This window comes from Anas acuta, chromosome 11 (assembly GCF_963932015.1).
Source record: "Anas acuta chromosome 11, bAnaAcu1.1, whole genome shotgun sequence".
NCBI lineage: Eukaryota > Metazoa > Chordata > Aves > Anseriformes > Anatidae > Anas > Anas acuta.
In genome coordinates this window covers 19674961-19694621 of record NC_088989.1, presented here as the reverse complement: position 1 = coordinate 19694621, position 19661 = coordinate 19674961, and the positions used below count along the sequence as shown (strand labels likewise).

Sequence of the window (19661 nt, the reverse complement as noted above, 5' to 3'; positions counted from 1 at the left end):
TTATTCATAGTTTCAGTGTATAAACTAATTAAGTAAACTGAAAGCAGCAGCCTCTTCTCTGAGCCTTGTTTTTGCAATACTCAGTATCAGATGGACTCTGTTTCTGCAGTCCTTCCAAACATCAAAAACCTGACTATGCTTCAGCTCCTCGGGTGAGTTTAGCGCCTGAAGGCTGGGCAAAGTTCACTGGTCATTAAATCACCCAGAAGCGTCCTCCCAAAGCTGCGAGGGTCTCTGGAAAGCCTCTGCTCAGAGAGCAGCAATGCCAGAGCTGGGAGCCAGCGTGTTTCAACCAAGCCACATTCCTTATCGCTGCCTTGCTTGTGGCAGAAACCCAATCAAAATGTTTAGGTTCTGAGTTCATGCCTTGCTGTGTAAAACTCGTGGCAAATAATGGGGGGGGGGGGGGGGGAGAGGGAGAGGGAGCTCTCCCCAAATGTGCATGGGGGTGCTGGGGGCAGCTACAGAAAATGTTCTCCTCGGTTGTGAGAGGGTCGCTCATGCTCATGTTTTTGTTAACAACTTGATATAAGCACAGATTCTATTTGCAAGCCCTGAGAGCAACAAGAGGAACCCAATGGTCTCTGCGTGAGACCGGAACAGTCGCTCTGGCATTTGCCTTTGTCAGGGAATGGTTCAGAAGATTTAGTGTCCCGAATTGGTGCCCTGTTTACTGATCAGCTGCCGCTCTGCCCTTGGCAGTCATCCTTGTGTGCTATGGGCAAGGGGGAATTTAAGGATAAATTGAAGCAAAATGGAAACCTACTTCCTGCTAAAATTAGCTGTCTTGGTGTTCACCGGGTATCTCCCACAATGATGCGCTCTCTCTAGCACCTTGTCCCAGGCACACAGCGCTGTGTGGGGTCAGCCCTCCTTCCTCCCAGCACTCCTCCTCCTCTGTGCCCAGTGGGAGATGCTTCCTGCCTCATGGTTCAGCTGTGCTGGGGATGTGGGCACTGACTGGCTTGTCCCAATATGCAAGGGGACCCTGGGGACCAGGGCCGGTAGGTGCTGGGCTCTGCTGCCCTGGGCGGGTGCTGCAGGGCACCAAGGTCCTCCTGGAACCACAGGCCAAGTGGGAGCTCTGGTAGTGCTGCAGTCCAAACCTGCATCTCTGATGGGCTGTGCCCAAATCTGCCTCTGGGTGCCCCTGTTCCCAGAGGGACACTGCTGAGGTGGAGAGCTCAATTCAAAGCACAGAGGTGGCAGGTGCCAGGTACTGGTGCTGCTGGTAGTGGAGGAACAGCTGGGAATGCAGGCTCACTCGGACCGGCACTAGCCAAATCTGTATCACCAGCACAGGTTGTGGTTTTGTCCACTTCTCTTTTTTGATGCTGTTTTTGATATAGCAAAGCAATGTTGCAGTGCCTCGTTGCTGCAGTTCCCTGTGCGCTCTCATCCTGCAATGTCAGTTTTTCTCTTCTCATTAGCAGAGAGATGGTTTTCCTCCTGTAGGAGGACAAGGCCACAGCCTGTTGAGCAGCAATGACGGCTGCACCGCTGCCTTGCACACTGAGGTGCTCTTTGCTGGGCAATGCTCTTCCAAAAGGCAGCGCATAATCTGAGCTCCCTGCTGACTTCTGGGTGCTGTTAGCAATGAAAACAAAACATTTCATCTCAAAGCAGAGAAACTTTCAATGCTACACTTTAATTAAATTAATCGTCAAAGCAAGGCAGCATGATGCAGTGTAACTTCATCTCTGCAAAGTCTGTTTCTCAGTAAAGTTTAGCATTGACTATTTTGAATTTACTAAGTCCCCTGTATTCAGGAGGCTGCCATAAATATCTGACAGAGTAAAGACACTTTCCTTCTTTAAATGAAGGCTAGAAATACTTTTCATCACTACTATTTTAAGCATGGTGATCTAAAAAGCAATTCTGTAAGAGGGAGTTTACTTTGAAGAGATGTCAAGAGTTCCTGAACATTTTTTTGCCATTCCTTCAAAGAGCTCAATATTTGTTTTTCCTCAGTAAGAGTACTTGTTTATTTTGGAGGAATCTGTTTACACTGAAGTTTGCAATTCTGCATGCTTGGAAGACCAGTAATTTTACAGGCTTTTGCTCTAAAAATGCAACCTTCAGCCTTCCAGGAACATCTTGCCCCTGCAATTTGTTACCCATGCAAAGCACCAGGTCCAGGTACGTCCAAGCCCAACCAATGGATTGTATTGCAGAGTGCCAAAGCTGTGAAAATGGAAGAACAGCATCACTCCGTAATAGGCAGGTAGGTATTTTGTGGAAATATTTCCTCCAGATGGTGCAGCTCATTGTAGGGAAATATTTTGCCTGGGAACTGGGAAGATCACCATGAACGGGAGCAGGGCCCAAGCAGGAGGAAAAGCCAGCCCACTGGCACGCTTCAAAGCCAGCACATTTGGCGCAGAGGCAACATTCCCCCTGCTCCTTCAAGCTTCTTGCTGAGTGTGCTGACGGCAGCGTGCTGCCTCTTGGAAGTGCCCGAGCCCGTGGAGCTGGGGCAAGGGCCATTGCCACCTTCCCACGGGACGCTAGATGGATCCGGATTTGCCATTCCACAAGTGTTCAGGAATAATTGTCATGGTAGCTTTCTTAGTAAATCCTTTAAGTGTTTAACTTATTCCCCAGAATTCTCGTGGGGGCGCAAACATAGCAGAGGGCACGAAGGTAACCCTAGTGTGCATGTGGTAAACCTTCCTCAGCCCCAGTGCCCACCCGGGCACCACAATGGTGCTCGACGCAGCACCTCCTGCTCCCACCTCCCTCTCCGCTCCTCCCAGCACCGTGCCAGTACAGCGTGTTGGCAGCTTTCAGAGGTTGCCAGCAGGGAAGGGCAGCGCTGTGCCACCACTGCATGAGGCCTGCTGCCCTGGGCAGCCTGCAGGAGCTTCTCCTCACGGCAGCGAGTGCCACGGGTCGGCGAGGGGCAAGTGCATGCGCTGGGAGGAACTGAGGGGGAAGGAGAAGGGAGGGAAAGGAAGAGGAAAATGTGACAGGAGGAGTGTGTGGTCTGAAGGGAAGGTGCAGTCTGTACAGTGGGGAGTGTAACTTTGATAGCCGTGTTCTGCCAGGATAATTCCCCGCCCCAAATAATAATTCTCCAACAAAGACACAGAGGAGCTTTGCAGAGGGAGGTGCCAGTTAGGACAATTAACAGTTCCCTTCTGCTGTGGGGATGCTTACACAGCACCCAACACTCAAGCGAGGTTCAGCCGACCAACTCATTTCAGATTGATTTTTGTGTATTTTGGAGGCTGCTGCCTCATTTTGGAGGCGTAGCCTGGGAGGCTGCAGAGGAGGAGCCCGCCCATGACTGGCAGGCGAGGGGCCAGCTCTGCCCGGCAGCCCATGGGTGCCTCAGGAGAGAGACATGGCGCTGCCTGGCCTGCTGGGCCCTCATGGGCATGGCTGTGGCTCCCAAAGTGGTGGGGACTGGTGTCCCAACACCCAGTAGCTGTCACTGCCAGACAAAAACGACCAGCCTCTGAATGTAACTGGGAACACCGCATTGTTGCAAGCCAGAGGCCTATTTTGGGCTAATCTGCGAGATGAGGCGACACGCTTGTTCTTGTGCAGGAAGATTCCATTGCCGATAAACATCAGTATATCTTTTTTAGCACAACGAGCTAAGCATGAGAGAAGACAACTATTTATAAATACCCTTAGGGGTAAATATCAAGCAGAGAAACTGTAGGAGTTAAAGGTTAATGCTAGCCTGGGATCAAATGGGTATAAATTAATCATGAATAAACGCAGACTGGAAATGAGAAGACCGTTCACAGTAATGTGAGGAGCAAAACTCTGCAGCAATTGGAGAGAGGCCTGAGGAGCTTGCAGAAGGGTTGTGCACCCCAACAGAAGTTTCCGAAGACAGAAAATCTCTTTTTCCTGGGGATCCCTGGGGGTTCGGTGAGCTACCACTGCTCCCCTCACCTGGGGGTGCCTCCCCTCCCTGGACTCCTGTGTGACCGAGCGCCGGGGGTGAGCAGACCGCCTGCTGGTGGGCCAGACCTGTGCTCGGTGATCTTGGTGGAAAACAGGTGTGTACAATTTCTGTTTTACTAAGGGTGGCTGTGGATGGTGCTGGGACATGTGCCCCATTCACAGGCCAGCTCTGCCTGCTGTCCTGCTCACTGACTCGGCAAGCGGGGCTTCTGCCAAGGGACTGGCTGCAGTGTGTGGGCAAACAGAATGCCTAGAAGGTCCAAATAAATAACATGTTCATCTGTCTGCAAGACAGAAGATGCGGTCATAGGTTGACTGTGTCTTATTTTCCTTATAATGCCTATTTTCCTAATAAATACCAGTCCCTGTGGCATTATAGATGGGCTGAGACAGAAACTGCCCAGCTCTCCTGTTTACTTTATGGATTCCCTCAGTTCCCTGCTGGCAGCTTCAGGCCAGTTTCAACTATTTCTCTCAGCTGTATCACGTCACAGTATTTCTGTGGGCTCTCAAGAAACCACCCTGCACTCTCGAGGTCATCCTCCTCTCTTGCTGGTACATAGTGTAAGCCAAGAATATTTAAAGCATGATTTTGTATTATATCAAGCTGTTCTAGAAAGCACTCTGCACTGATTAACAGGTAATTATGAAAGACAAGTTTCACACAGTCCCCAGATTGCCTAGTATCCAATGCTCTGCTGGAATAAGCTGGTGCCTTGCTAGTGGCCTGCTGACACAGCAACAGCACGCTGGGTCCCTGATGGGCTTTGGGGAATGTGTTGGACAAGACCCATAAAGCTGACAGTGAGGTAGGTGCAGATTATTATTAATTTATTATTATTATTATTATTATTATTATTATTATTATTATTATTATTATTATTATTATTATTTTATTATTATGAATGTATTTATTATTTTAAAATCTGCTGGGAAGTCTGAGATTAGTGTGAGCTCCCAGAATGTTGAAGTCAGTGGAGTTAATGATTTAAACCGAACTTACAGCTTTCTTCAGAGCCATTTTAGTACTCTGTCAGTTAGTGATGGGAAACAACCCTGGCAGAAGGTTGAAAATGCAGGAGGCAAACATCCACTTTTTGGAGCTGCAGGCCTCCAGGACAAGGTTTGTCTGCTCCTGTGTGCCTGCCCAGGGGGACCCCATGGTATGGGGCAATGTGAAGTACAAATAATTAACAAAATACAGTGTTTCTTGTTCAGCTAGAGTACCTGTAGTAGGAGAAGACTGACAGATGGATTAGCCCACGTGTCATTCATATTGAGCCCCATTAAGGTACTAAGGTTTTCCTGCCTACTGATCTTGATTTCTGTTCTGAGAGAAGATGTTTTTCTGATATATATTCTGATACATGTTCTCCTTAATAACAGACTGAATAGTCAGAGGATCTTCAATGAAATAAGACACCAGGAGAATGCTGCAAGTACAGGTATGGACATGCAATTGTTTCTATTTAGGCTTAACTTAGAAAAGTTTCAGTCTGCTATTAGAATAGCAGACCTGGCTGAACATCAGGATGTTGTTGGCTAACAGCTGTGTGATACAAAAAGCTCATGTGCTTATAATTGTATTGCACTGAATAGCACCACAAGAACTTACAACAAAAGTTGTAAACATTAGCCTAACTGTTCCCAAGCAGTTTGTGGGTTTTGGATGACACAGTTTTAGGGTGCTCAACCTGAAGGGTCAGTTTTCTGTTTTGCTGAGCCTGTGCCCTTCTAAGAGTCATGTATATCCTTTAATAAGTACCCAGCTGAACATCAGTTATTTCATGGAACATGACTTCTTTACTCACATAATATAAGTAAAATCGAAATTTACTGTCCAGACAATTAAGTGATATGAAAGCCTTGAAAGAGCTGATGGAACCTTCAACAATCCATCAGACTATTTAATTGCATCTTCACATTGCAAATCAGTGGCTGCTTAATATGTGGAAAAATCTTTGACAGTATTTTTATATTGGCTGAGAAAAGAGTAAACTCAAGTGCATGCTGTGAAACTGTAGCAAACTGCACCACTCTCACCTAAAAACTTTTTGGAAATCCCTTTATGAAATACTGTATTATTTTACTCTTATGGTATTGACTGTAAAAGGTTCTGTGAAAGGCCACTGCTTGATTTTGCAAAGCCCCAACCTGTTGTTTGCACTTTACCACCAGAGATGTTCTTTGATATTTGATATTTATACATGTATAAAAATGAAACTCCTCATTCTTGAATTTGGTAGATTCTCATAAGTCTGTTTTTCTCAAATTCTGACATTTTCTGATATAATTTTCAGCAGTAAAAACAGACCTTTGGTATCAATTAAATTGATCTTTTTCTTTTTTCCAGAAAATTAACTCTTTCCTTTTTTCTTTTATGACCCTCTCTTCTACAGGCCCTTTATTTTCAATAGCAGTTGACAGAATTGACAAGAGCAGGGGTGCTAGTCCCCACTCCTCCTCTTCCCTCTGATGGAGTGGGGACTCTCTTGATCAGTTAGTTCCCTAACTGATCAAGTTACTTTAAAAGCAGTTTGAGCTGCCTGAAGAGCCATGTTATTTGGCTCCCAGGCTCTTCCTTTCAGGACTTATACGACCCCTTTTATGGTGTAGGAAAAACCTTCCCTATGTACACTTTCTGAACATTGCATGTGTTAAACTTCCAGGATAAACGACGTTTTGAGTGTTAAGTTGAACATTCTTTGAGGCTACTGGGCTGGCTTAACATCTTATCAGCAAGATGCTTGGACCACAAGGACGCAGCTGAGCAGCATGCACTGAAGCAGTCCCAGCTGTCCTGCCCAGGTTCCCATATGTGTACGGCACAGGGAAAGTGAGGAGCTGCAAGCTGAAGGGCTGCAAAGGAGGAAGGAGAAGATGGTAAGTCTGCAGCATAGGAGGCAAGGACCTGGCAGGTGAAAGATACTTTGAGCATCCCTGGGACCAAAGAGGTGATGTCCTCCACTGTGCTAGGTGCCGCACAAAGGGGAGAAATGCACGCTGTGCTTCCAGCTGACACCTATGTAAAAAGAAGTAGGGTTCTCTGGAGAAAAAGGCTATAAATCTAAAAGTAGTTCTGGTGGTGGCTAGCCATGGTGCATACTGTGTTTCTAAAAACGTCTATTGTCTGCTGCTCTGATTTTGAGGAGCTGTAATTGTATAGGGGGGAAGGGAGTCCAGGGATGTGAGTGATTACACACAAAGCCATGGGATTAAAGAGTGAAGGACAGAGGGAAAAGATGCCCAGATAAGTAAATAAGATCACAGGTAGAAAAGGAAGTCTGGAGCTGACAAGAGGGCAAGAAGTAGGGCAATAAGCAAAAGCTAGGTGTTGCACTGTTTTAGAAAGGAGAGCAGAAAATGATGAGGATGAAGATAGTACCAAAAGAAATTTTTAAGGGCAAGAGAGCCTGTCACAAAAAGTGCAGAGGAAGCAGCATTAGAAAAGACAGCTGCGGCTTGTGGTGTGTGAGGAGATGCAGAGAGACAGACCCTTTTCAAATAGAATACATCAGAGGGGGTTCTTCAGTCACTTCCTGTCTTTCGTTGTGTTCCAGGAATTTTCCTTAGATGATAATTTTCCAACTTTCAAATGTTTTTGCCATGTTAATGATATTTTTAAGGTCAAATGAACCAAGTAGTGAACAACATCAGACTGCTTGAAGGCAAGCACATGATTGCTGTAAATGACAAAGCAAAAGGGAATAGCATAAGAATGACAGATCATAATTCTGACAGCAATTTGTGATGTCTGGATTATCACATGTGATGTCTGGGTACAACACAAAGCAGTTTTTCTATTTATTTCTTTAAAGCCATCTGTTTTTTTCACGTGTTCTCTGAAATTCCTTCATCTGCCCAGTGCCAGAGCTGACCCTTGTTGACTGTGGTATGCTTTCACTCAATATGTTTGCTCCCAGAAAAGCTCACTCCCTCTCCCTCAGTACATAAAACAGCACGATTGACATTATTCCCGGGTTAAAAGTTTCTTACTTACATACACAGAAAGAGAGCACTTTGCCGTGGTACTACAATTGATTAAAATAAATCACCAGTTACTCAACAAGCCAAAGGATGCTCATGAGTGGTGTTCCGTCAAATGGGGGGATACAGACCTGATACCACAGCAGTATCCATGCCATGAAATATCTAGGGTATTTCCTGGAACGGAAAATCTTTCTGAACACCATTTGGGGCATCAAAAAGGTGCAGTAAATGCTAAGGTTTATAATTTGTTCTCAAGTTCCCAGATTTGCATGTTACTGTAACAAAGCCTAATCTTTTGAATTCCTAATAATGGAGAGCTTTTTCCAGAAAAAAATAAAAAGCATAATACATGAAGTCTAAGAATGATAATTAATGCTTCTCAGATGTAAACACCGTGCAAAGGTCTTTCGTTAGAGCTATACGATACGTGTGGTTTAGGTGCTATATAATGCAGATAAGGCCAGGCATAACTGGTGTCAATGGGACTACAAATCAAGAGTGTCTACTTTCATAACTGCACTTAAATCATCAAAGAAGAGGTAAAAGGTGGTCTGCAAAAGTAAGATAGAAGTAAATATATTACCAATATTAGAACAGAAAGTGCAGGCAGCTAAAGAATACCTTTACTGACTTCGCAAAGCTGAATTTGAATGAACTGTCACCTGAATCATGGAGTGAATCATGGAGTAAATCAGGCTATCCCGATCTGCTTTTGATCTATCGCTCCATTTTATATCAACAATTGATATGTTGATACCAGTGGAAATTATTTCCCACGTTCACTGGCATATTTCAGAACCAGTTCCAGTGATCCATCCTCCATGACACCGGTATTATCGGTGTGCTGCCATCAACACCCAGAGTAGGTGCACAGCAGAAAGCAATAAAATTCCCAGGAGAAGACCTGGCAGGGAAAGAAAATCTCATTTTCTGCTTTCCATTTACAGCCTAAAATAGCCAGTCTGCTGGGAACAGTAGTTCTTTGCAAAAACAGCGATTATGAAGACTATGGTCTTATTTACTTTCTGCCAGTGTTGCAGCACACACCGTATACTCGCAGGGTATTTTTAGTCGTGAATTCTGCCAGGCAGAAACACAGAGGAGTTAATCACATGTAGCAAATTAAACAATAGCAAAAAAGCTTGCAGGATTGGGGGGGCTGCAGCAGCAGAATGTTGTGTTACCCTTTCTAGCCCAACTTCCTAAATGCAATTGGATTGGGGGATTCTGGGCAGGGTAAAGACAAAGGGCAGCGGTAGCTTTTGACCTGGATCAAGGAGTCTCCATCTATACCTGCAGTCACCAAACCGAAGCAGGCCAAATCTCTCTACATTCAGATTATGGTCAGAATGAGAGCACTCGTGTAGTTAAATTTGTGACTTTGCAGGTGATGAGCTGCTGTGTGCCCCAGCAGAGGTGGGTGATGCAGGAGCAGCTCCTCAAGCACAGCCATCAGCACAGCAGAGACAGAAAGGCACCTTCTTCTTCCCTTCAGTGGACACAGAAATCTATTGATGCTGGTAACCTTTTGTCTAAAAACATAGTAAGAGTAAAATGAAATTGTAGTCATTGGTTATTGTTAAGTCGTAGCAAACTATTTTGGCTCAGTTTATACTGAGATTTATGGCAAATGGCATTTACTGGAATGAACACATCACTGTTCTAAATGAAACCCTTTCTTTCATTAGTTCAAAGGAGCTTGTAAAATCCTTTATTGTGACTAAAATTTTGTGTAATGTTGGATATCGTTTACCCAAAGATTGTGCCATAATGTTTATTTACAGCATTAACATCTTAAGTTTTGTGGTTTTGTTTTGTTTTGTTTTGAAGTGAAGCAGTAGGGCTCAAGTGGACTCCTTCACATCTGTTATCCCTGTGAAAAATAGCATGTGCCTTTTCAGGAATTAAATTAAGAATTAAATATGGAATCAGGAAGACAGGTATAAGGAGTTAAGGGGATCTGAATGCTGACAGCACACCCGCTGTGCCATGGGCACAGAATACGTTTCAGCCACCCCCTCTGTCCTGAGCAGAAAATACCTGCCAGTGTCACGGTGTGTGGTGGCTGGCTTCCTGTTGGGCTGGGAAGGAGGGACAACAGGCAGTCTAAGGAGAAGGATGCCCAAAGTGTGTTTTGTTGTCTTCCAAGGGGAAAGTAAATCACTGCTTACTTTATTACCATGCCTTTCCAGTGACATGACCAAAAGAGAGGCTGGAGAAGAAGCAGTTTACTCAAGTCTCCACAGTGCAAAGGCTGAAAAAATGCACCAAATTTAAGACCAATTTTATATCTCTTCTGGAAAGGCAAACCTTTTCCTCTCTAATGGGAAGATGCAAAGAGGATTATGATGGCAATATCCTTCCTCAGGCAGGTTTTTCTTTTTTTTTTTTGTTTTGTTTTTCTGGCAGGAGAGGTCTTTTGTAATAAGTAACTGCTCTTTGTTACGAACCAGCCTTTGTCAGTGACCACAGGGACACAAAATAGATGCTATCTGCCCAAAACAGCTCACAGTCATTGACAATCATTTTGTTTTCTTTACTGGGTAAAAGCAAGAAAATGGCTTTTAAATTAGATGTTGAACCCCTTCCAGAATTGCAATATAAGATACTGAATCAATCATTCTTCTTGCAGTTACCTCCTACTCCACAAGCTCCTACTACCATAAAAATTGCTTGTTGCAAACTGAGCTGAGTGAGTAATTTGCAGTTTCATATTTGTTTGATAACTTTTTCCTCTTCCTCTTTTCATTATTTGTCCGTGAGCAGATAGATGTTCCTGAATCTTTTTCTTTTTTTTTTGTTTTTTTTTGAAAACATATGCTGTAATCATTCTGCAAGTAATTCTCTCTGTAAGTCATTTGTGAGCAATTTGCTGAGAAGTGTTCAAACATTTGTCCTAATTCTGCTCGCCCTATATGAACTTGCATCACATGGTGTCTGCTCCTCAGCTCCATCAAGAAGAGCTGGATTTCTGTTGAGTCTTCTTGCTGGGAAAAATCACACTTCTGAAGCCCCTTCCTAGAAAACTCGCATAGAAAGCAAGAATTATTCAAAAATGATTTCAGATTTAGGCATGCACATTCACTGAGAGGTTCACAGTTTACCAGCATCTGTAATGTTCACACCAGCTATAAGACAGCTTTTCCAGCCCTAAAGAGAACATCATTCGCACACTTCACAACTAGGGTCTGCTCCTAGCCAGAGCTTTTGTTGCCTTCCAGTTCATTCCAATTTGGCTCACAAAGCATCCCTTGTGTGCGATGAGGCCTTCAATGGCATATAAAGTGGTTGGGTTCCAAAGTATGACTGATATCATGCACAATTTCACCACTCAAAAATTATTTAATCCCCAGAAATAATTACAGTGTTCTACTGGTTATTGTTGCATCTTAATGAAAAATAACTCTATCAAAATGCTAGCTGAAGGGTCTGATCCAGACCCTGCTGAAGTCAGTGGAAAGCCTTCCTTTCTGAATTATCTGCCACTGAATAGACAGAGGAGACTCTGCTTCTCAGATTGTAAAACAGCATCTCTTCAGATAAAAGTTTAAAAGAATTCACTGTTCAGAGGGATTTGGGTATTTAATGTGTCTCCTCTTAAAAAGAAAGTACTGGAACGCATATGCAATATTGAAAAGGAGGTAAGGAGGTAAAAAATTCGAACGCCAAGTGCCGACCTTAACTGGAGCAAGAATTTCAAACCCAAAGTTTGCAGCTTGCCTGAAATGTTTCCTTTAAAGATGTTTGTAGAATACGGGTCTTGGCTCTTGCTGGTGTGCTGCAAAAATGCTGCACTGGTGTTTTAGATAATGTAAACAATTGCTGCAACTTGTCACCCAGGTACTTCATGATTTTAAATAGAAGAAATAGAAATGAAAAAGTCATGAAATCTATGGATGATATCTGTGATTTTAACTATGTCACATATGGGCATCTTTTCCCTGATTCCTTGTGAAGGGTCCACTCCATGAAAATATGAAAACCTTGGGGAAAAAAAAAATCCACATAGAAATACTGAAGAATGCAAGTCATAAAGCAATTCACATTTTTTCCAGGTAGGAATTTTGCAAAGGGAGATTATGTTTTCCTTTCAAACTGTCTTCTTCTGAAATTATCTTTAAATTTGTCAGTGCAGACAGGACTTAGTGCACCTTATTAATGTTCCTGAGCTACATCATCTGAGATGGACTGAAATTTAAACTGTTGGTGCTGATAAGTAACGCTTGGGATTCATTTATTCCATTCCATTTAGTATGCTGCTGAAATAAGCTATTGATGCCAAGCATCAAAATTCCCTGGACCTGACTTTTACACAACCAGTTGAGCCCTGTCTAGAACTCAAGCATCGAGTCTTTGGGAAAAATAGTGTGCTGGGAAATTCAGAAGCCTGAGTGTCAATTTCTCTTCAAAAGTCACAGCAGTATTCTCACTCTTTTCCAGCCATGACGAGCACATAACGGCAGCGCCAGGCGGCACACGGCTCTGCAGCAAGGTGTCGAGCGAGAGGCAGCAGCTGTTCGTGAGCCGTGGCAAACGTCACGCGTTCACGTTCACAGCCCAGGTGGCTGCTTGCAGGATGCAGCAGCAGCGAAGCCATCCGCTGGGCCAGGAGCACCAGGCAGCGTGCTGGAGCTTGGCACGGAGCTCTGTCCAGAGGCTGTTGTGAACCGCGAGCATGCTGGCTGCAACACAGCAGGTAAAATCACACTGAGACATTCAAACAAGATCATTAGGTTGTGTGAATGTGCATCTTGGTTTTATGGTGCGGTTGTAAGCAGCCAGTGTAGTAACAGGAAAATAACCCAGCGCAGTTCACGCCCTGCCACGTCACGTTGCTGGCCTTTCTGAGCATGAAGTGTTATCATTGTACTCATAAATCACATCCCTTAAGACAGGGAGATTATCGTGAAGCTGAATAATACTAACTTGCACTTCAAAGAGATACCTACTTTTTCTTCTAGACAGAGCAGAGTAGCTCATAGTTACTTCCTTGTATGCTGAAGTTAAATTTTACATCTTCAACATCAGCAAATCTATCAGTTTCCATTACGTTACTTAAATACCCAGAGTAGTGTTGTGCCCACTGCCTAGCAAGTTGTGTATTTTATGCTCAGGATGCTTCATACATCAGTTGAAAGGCAGATGCCGCTGTTTTAGGAGCCAGGCATACAAATTCCTGTGCCACTTGACGTGCACAGAGATCTGCTTTCTGCAGAAAGCAGGTCTCGAATGTAATAGAATCTTTTAATTTAGTTTTAATTCAGTTGATGCTGAGTCAAGTAAAACACGACTACCTCAGAGATACAGCATATTTCTTTGCACTTTTCACCATTAGCTGATTTTTTTATAGTGCCTAAGTTACACAACTTCACATTTGGTATTCTGAACCTAATGAATTTTAGGGCAAAGTAGTTGTCATATGCTGTCGTGTGTTTTTTTAAAGCTTTGTAGAAGGTGGATTCTTTTCATGCTTTCTTTTATCTATAATTATTACACAAACACATCATATTATACATAACAGGAAAACGTTGCTATACTAAAAGTGCCCAACCTGTCTTAATTTTTGAATCTGCATAGTTAACTCCATTTATATCACTGAAAGGGCAGTGGTCCAAAGCATAAATAACTTGAACTCAAAAACAAGTGTTGCTGCGCCAAACAGAAGGGACCTGTGGTGACTCTTGAAACACTGGGGCTGGGTGCAGGTCCACGCGGCTCTGTCCCCGTGTCTTACCTCCACCAGAGTGAAAGGCGTTGTTAGACCCCACTGAGCTGTGCTCTGCTTCGCTGGGCCAAGTGTGGGAAATAACGCAAACAGAGAACACTGTGCACCATGCACCCTTGTGCTCCAGAGCAGGTATAATCTCTGTAATTACACCACAACCGCCTGGAAAATACTATGTAAATACATAGCAATTGCATGTTCCTACAGCTTACTTGTTAATTATGCATTGTTACTAACAAGTTCAAAGATAAATTATCATAGCACTTGCAGCACTTAGATGCTTGCAAAGCTTCTAAGCCGTGTAATAATGGAATTCGTACTGTTAAACGGTCGGCTTTGTTGCTTTTCCATTGGAATGGGGAAGGGAAGCAACGTGCCTCTCACGCCCAAAGGCCCATAGCTGGAGCGTGTCCTTCTTACTGGTGCAGCAGAAGTATGCTTAAGTACAAAGTAAGATGGAACTTCTACCTATAAGGAAATACAGATGAATTAAAAAAAAAAAAATCATTTCCGTTAACAAATCACTTTGCAAATTCCATTTAGTAATCCTCCTAAGCAAATGCTGTTTTTAAAATCACTGGCACTTGCATGCAATAGAACTAATACTGTTTTTCTGACCCAATATTTAATCTTGCACAGGCTAAAAAACGAAAGGAAAACCTCATTCCACTGATGTCATCGGCAAAACTCCTATTGATTTCAGGGAGGGCAGGGTTCTACCCAGGCAGCTTACTTGTAAATGGCTTCTTGAAATAGCTTATATTATATTCTGGCAGAAATAGATCACCATGTAAGGCCACTTTACAGCCCGTGCTGGCTCTTCTGTGAGCTGCACTGCAGTATTTTAGACTACAACTTCTAACTTCTAATAGGTATTTTAATAGTATTCAATAAAGTAAAATTAGCTCTATAAACATTGCTCTTCTCCAAAGCGAAGCTTCCCTGTAAGATATGACTCTGTAATGGTCTGTTCACCTGTTTATAACAACCCTTATAGCCCGTGCAAAATCACTTCGGGTTTTTTTGGTTGGTTGGTTAATTAGTTATTTGTTTTTCTCCTCAATGTTATTATTTTTATATTGATTTTCAATCTGAAAGGTGATGTTGATTTTTCTGACAATTTGTCTTGTAGTTGTTGATCTATTTCTTCTAGAAATGACTCTCACTGCCAGGAGGCGCAGGAGTTAGCACTCAGATACTTCCAGTTCAGTACCAGCAGAAGCCCAAAGCCAGCAGTTGTTCCCTGGTACATACAAAGCCTGTACGTAGAGGTGGTAGCCCCGCTGTAACCAGCTATGTGGAGCTGTAGACCCAAGTGGCCCCAGCACACGGAGCTGGCTCTGAGGCAGGGCAGCACTGGGTGCCCACAGGCACCTATGCCAGGACATGGGCTGAGCTTTTAGTGTGGGCAGAAGTCTAGGAATGATGGGCAAATTTGTAGTAGAGACTCCTTAGTGACGAAGGGGCAAGGGAACTAGGGGAGAGAGCAGGAGAGCTTGCAGGGAGGCAGAGAAAGAAAGCAAGAGGGTGGTGTTCTGGTCTGATTTGAAAGAGCTACTAAAAGGAGAGAGACCAACATGCCAAAGAGAGATTGCATTTCAGCAGGAAGAGGATAGCTGGCAATGTGCAAGGCAGATTTTAAGGTTAAGAAGGAGAGCAAGGAAAGGGACGAGAACTGGTTTATAGAAGCCAAACAGGAAGAGAATGAGATTAGATCACTGCAGCAATGTGTAACATGTTGGAGTGCTTTATTATCTGTCGTGCTCTTTAATTGTGAGTATAAGACGATGATTTCTAAAACGAGTATGTACTTATTTAAGTTTATTGGCTCTCCTGTGGAAAATAACTTCATATGCAGAATGATTGTTGTTTTAAATGGATTCATTTTTATTTAACTTGCATTGACTTTAAATAAAAGGGAGCCGAGCATTTCCAGTATTACAGAGCAGGCAGAATAACAGAGGCTCACTAGCCCTGCTGCGGAAGTCAATAGCTTCTTTGAAAACAGTATCCTTGTTCAGATGGAATTGCCTTGCTGTCATTTTCCTTTTCACTCCCTCCAGAATCCTACACTGGAGCCTGAAGGTATCATAGGTTTTCCTAGATACTGAATATCTTCCCCATACAAACTGAATATCGGTGATCTTTTTAAATTCTTAGGGGCTGATCTTGTTCCTCCTGAAATCTACTATGAGGTTCTTGCTGCCCACAGGGGTATCAGAAGAGGTTTGACCAGCCCAGATGTTAGCTTGAAATTCTCCCTACGAATAAGGCCTAGGTATACTGACTGAGAGACTCATTAATAAATATCTTAGGAGAACATGGTTCCCTTGAAAAGCTAATTATTTTGATAGTTACTCATTCCCCCCAAAAAAAGTGTAATCAATGAGAGAACAAATTAAAAATTAGGAATCTCATGAAAACAGACAGCAGAATACTGCATTCAAGAGGACAGCCACCAATTAAGAGAAATGTCAACAACTCAAGTGGCAGCAACTTCAAAAGGGAAATCTTTTCCTCATTTTCGTATGCATTCTTCATAAGCAACATCAAGAAGTGTAACATGCTAATAGCTAATAACACTCAGAATAAGATTCACTAATTTACTAACTGAATAATTTAGTGCATATCAAAGGAATGATTTTCTCATTTCATTCCTTTTTTAGATCTAACACTAAGCTGGGTATTATCAAGTAGATGAAACTGCACAGATTACAAATCATCACTGAAATAGTCATTTTAGAATTGAGGTTGTTTTTTTTGTGTCGAATGCTTCTTTTGGTTTTAAGAAATCATGTTCATTTTTTCTCGTTATAATCCAGATTGCAAAACAAAAACAAACAAAAAATCTGGAAGCTTTCTTTGTGGAAATGAGACATTTCACCAAAAAAAAGTGCCTCATGGAGACGGATCTGTTATGATGTTAAACTATGGGTGAAAATTTTGGGGACGGGGGCGAGAGCCAGCCCCCCCTGTCTCAGGTGAGCTAGTAATGTGGTGCTGGGGAGATGCACCTGAGGTGTGGGAGCTGGGGCTCTCCTGGTGCAGAGGACTCTCCTGGGAATGGTACGGGGTGGGTTTGATTCCCGCAGGGACCGGCAAGCGACTGCCCTGGTACCCCAGCAGCATGCACCGGGCTCCTGCGGTGCCCCCAGCGCGGGGGCGGGCAGGCTGCTGGAACCACGGGTTTTGTGGCAGATGGAGCGACATTTGCAATTGGGAAAAAAACACTCTCATTCTGCCAAAATATTAACAAGGGGCTTCCTCAGAAATAGTCTGCCACAGCCATTGATACGTGTAAATTCCGTATGTAAATACAACTTCCTCCAATTAAAAAGGTACAATTTCAGCAGGCTGCCTGAGGACGAGGAACTCTGCACTGTTTTTTTTTCTCTCCAGCAAAATCCTTCATTTTGAGTCACAAGTTTTCAGTGCTGCAACCCCTCACAGATATAACTTGTAGCTGCAGTGGGCCAGCAGCGCGCAATGCTGGTTTGGGGCCTGCTGTACGGTGGTCCCTGACTTGGCTGTGCTCGGTCAGGTGGCAGGCTTGGCAGCAATGGCACGGTGTGAAATCAAACAGGGAACGGATTCTTTTGTGTGTGTGGTTTTCTTTTTTGTTCGTTTGTTTTTAGGCTAATATATCTCTCTTTGTGAATGCCCAGGTTCCTTACACTACGGGAAAAACAACCAGAATTTCCTGACCTTCCTTTATAACACCCATTATTTTACATAGCTTTATAATGTTCTTTGTTAATTTCCTTTTTGAAACAAACTCTCCTATTCCTTTTAGATTCAGCATATATGCGACATCAAAGCATTTCAGTGAATTCTTCATTCCATTTACATGCCAGCTCTCTGGTGATGGAGTCAGACGTGTCGTGGTAGTCCTGCAAGCCGTAAAGCCATCCAGCTTTTCTGCCACTGCTGCAGTTCTCATTGCTGTAAGTACTGACCACTGGGGGACTGATCCTCAAACATCAAAAAACCTTTCTTTGATGACCTACTGTTTTAAAGAGGGCAATAGGACCAGCATGTTTTCTCCTCAAAGATAAAAAGACAGCCATTGTCTGTGTGCTAAGAAGGAACCAATAGTTATTTTCAACTTCAATTTGTTCTGTGCATTGTGAAAAAAGCTGAGTAATTCTATTCTCATTCAGGAGAAGACTACAGGGGAGAGAAATATATTTCTGATATATTTTAGAGACTTTTCTAAAGAACAGGCTGTCACAGTGCGGTATCCCACACCAATGAAAACCTTTTCCCCAGGATTGTCAGTTGTGCCTAGTTCTCCACCAAGTATATTGTCATGGATATTTGCACTAAACTGAGAGTTATCCAGCATGATACTTCTGAGAATTCAGATTAGCCTCAGTACTGAGCTAAGGAAGTCATGAAGGCAGTCTGCATCATAGTGATATTATGATTGCTCTGAAACAGCGACGTATCACATATCTGTGTTTTCATTCTGCCAGAGACATATTTTCAGAAAGGCAGTTTCTGATGACATGTTTGGGCAAATGATGCCTTATCTGCATGTTTTTTTATGTATCATCCTGATCTGGTAACTTGAATGCCATAAGGAGAAAGCTATGTTAATTGCACATGTTTTTAAGTCATCACAGTCCAAAACACATGCCTCAAAACTATGTGCCTAAGAAAGTCTGGTCACTTGTTTGAGAAGCCGGAGATGTTCTGCCTCTGTTAGAGGAATCAGGGAACTTTTTTATAACAAGAATCTTCAGGCATGATAATCTTAGCCTTGTGGATATTGTATATTTCTCCTGCCTAAAAATAAAAACCACTAAGTATATGAGCTGCTACTGTAAATACAAGCACGAGTAAAAGCGTTCGTCTGTTGCCAGACTCCTCCTCCCACTTGATTTCAGTAGTCAGCAAAAATACTTATTCAGTATTAAGTTACAGAAAAGAATTGTTGACCCTGGTATAATGGAGAGCTAAGATAAAGTCAAGTCAATGGAGTTTGCTTCAGCTTGCAACATTTCAAATAAAGCTTCTACATTTGTTTGACTCTTAAAAATTAAACGATATAGAAAATATTAGTTAAAAGTGAAAGTGCAGATAGTCTACAAGTGTTTTTCATAAAGTAATTTTAATTGAGATGCTCACAGCTGAGTTAGCATTATTTGCTGCTAATTTAGGTTTCATTCTAAATAGTGTATGTTAACAAACTTGGACCAATTAATGCTAAGTGCTTTACATTTTTCTCTTTAATTAAATTTTGCCAAAGAACCATGTTACATAAGCATGTGCCCTTACAAAGAGCACACTCTCAGAGCCTGGTTAGAGTTCAGGTGCCCTTGCAGCAACTAGTGGTTTCCTACTGATCTCACTGGAGACAGGATTTTTCTCTTTACCCTGTACTTTTTTTGTATATATGGGTCCTAAAAGTTATTTGATTACTTAATACACAGGTTCTTGGGTACATTACTCTAAGAAACTTATTTTAATGAGCTCCAGCCTGTCATTTACCATTTCTGTTATTAGATAAAAACAAGCCTTACTTCAGAGTTCAAACATATATATTCCAGCAATTACAAACATATTTGAAATACGACAACAGATGCCAGTTTAGATAAGTTTCTAGTCTGTGGATGGAGGTAGGCATTTGCTGCAATAATCTGCAGTTTTACTGCAGAATTCAAGAATTGCCTGGAGAGAGCTCTGGGAGAATTGTGTACAATTTCGGGGTTCTTTTTACTGTTCAGTAATCTGGTACAGGTGGTTCAGACATGGAAGTGGCATAAAAATCAAGAAAATTTTGAATAATCTTTAAGGTCAGTAGTATAAGATCTAGGCATAACAATTTACCTTTAATTCTGAGATATTTTTCACCAGTGTGAGATGAAACACGTTGAAGTAGGCAACACAGACTGATACTGCCGTTCTTCCATGTGCCCAGATTTGTGCAGGGTTGTGCAGCACTCTTCTTTTCCACGGGCAGCATGGCTCTCAGGAGTGCAGTGCAGCAGGGACCAGACAGTGATGTGGCTGCCTGGGCTCT

General features: G+C 42.9%; 1 long non-coding RNA gene across 7 annotated transcripts; it reads left to right on the top strand.

Moving 5' to 3' along the window:
* Positions 1 to 2642: 2642 nt before the first annotated feature.
* LOC137862257 (uncharacterized) lies at positions 2643 to 17924 on the top strand. 7 transcript variants are annotated; one of them, XR_011100147.1, is made up of 7 exons: positions 2643 to 4730; positions 4927 to 5044; positions 5140 to 5212; positions 5308 to 5366; positions 6591 to 6804; positions 12352 to 12607; positions 16459 to 17048. It is a non-coding gene; the product is annotated as an uncharacterized lncRNA (long non-coding RNA). The 7 variants fall into 7 exon arrangements; XR_011100149.1 differs by having other exon boundaries at positions 2643 to 4016; positions 4562 to 4730; positions 4927 to 5366; XR_011100146.1 differs by having other exon boundaries at positions 5140 to 5366.
* The last annotated feature ends 1737 nt before the right edge of the window (positions 17925 to 19661 follow it).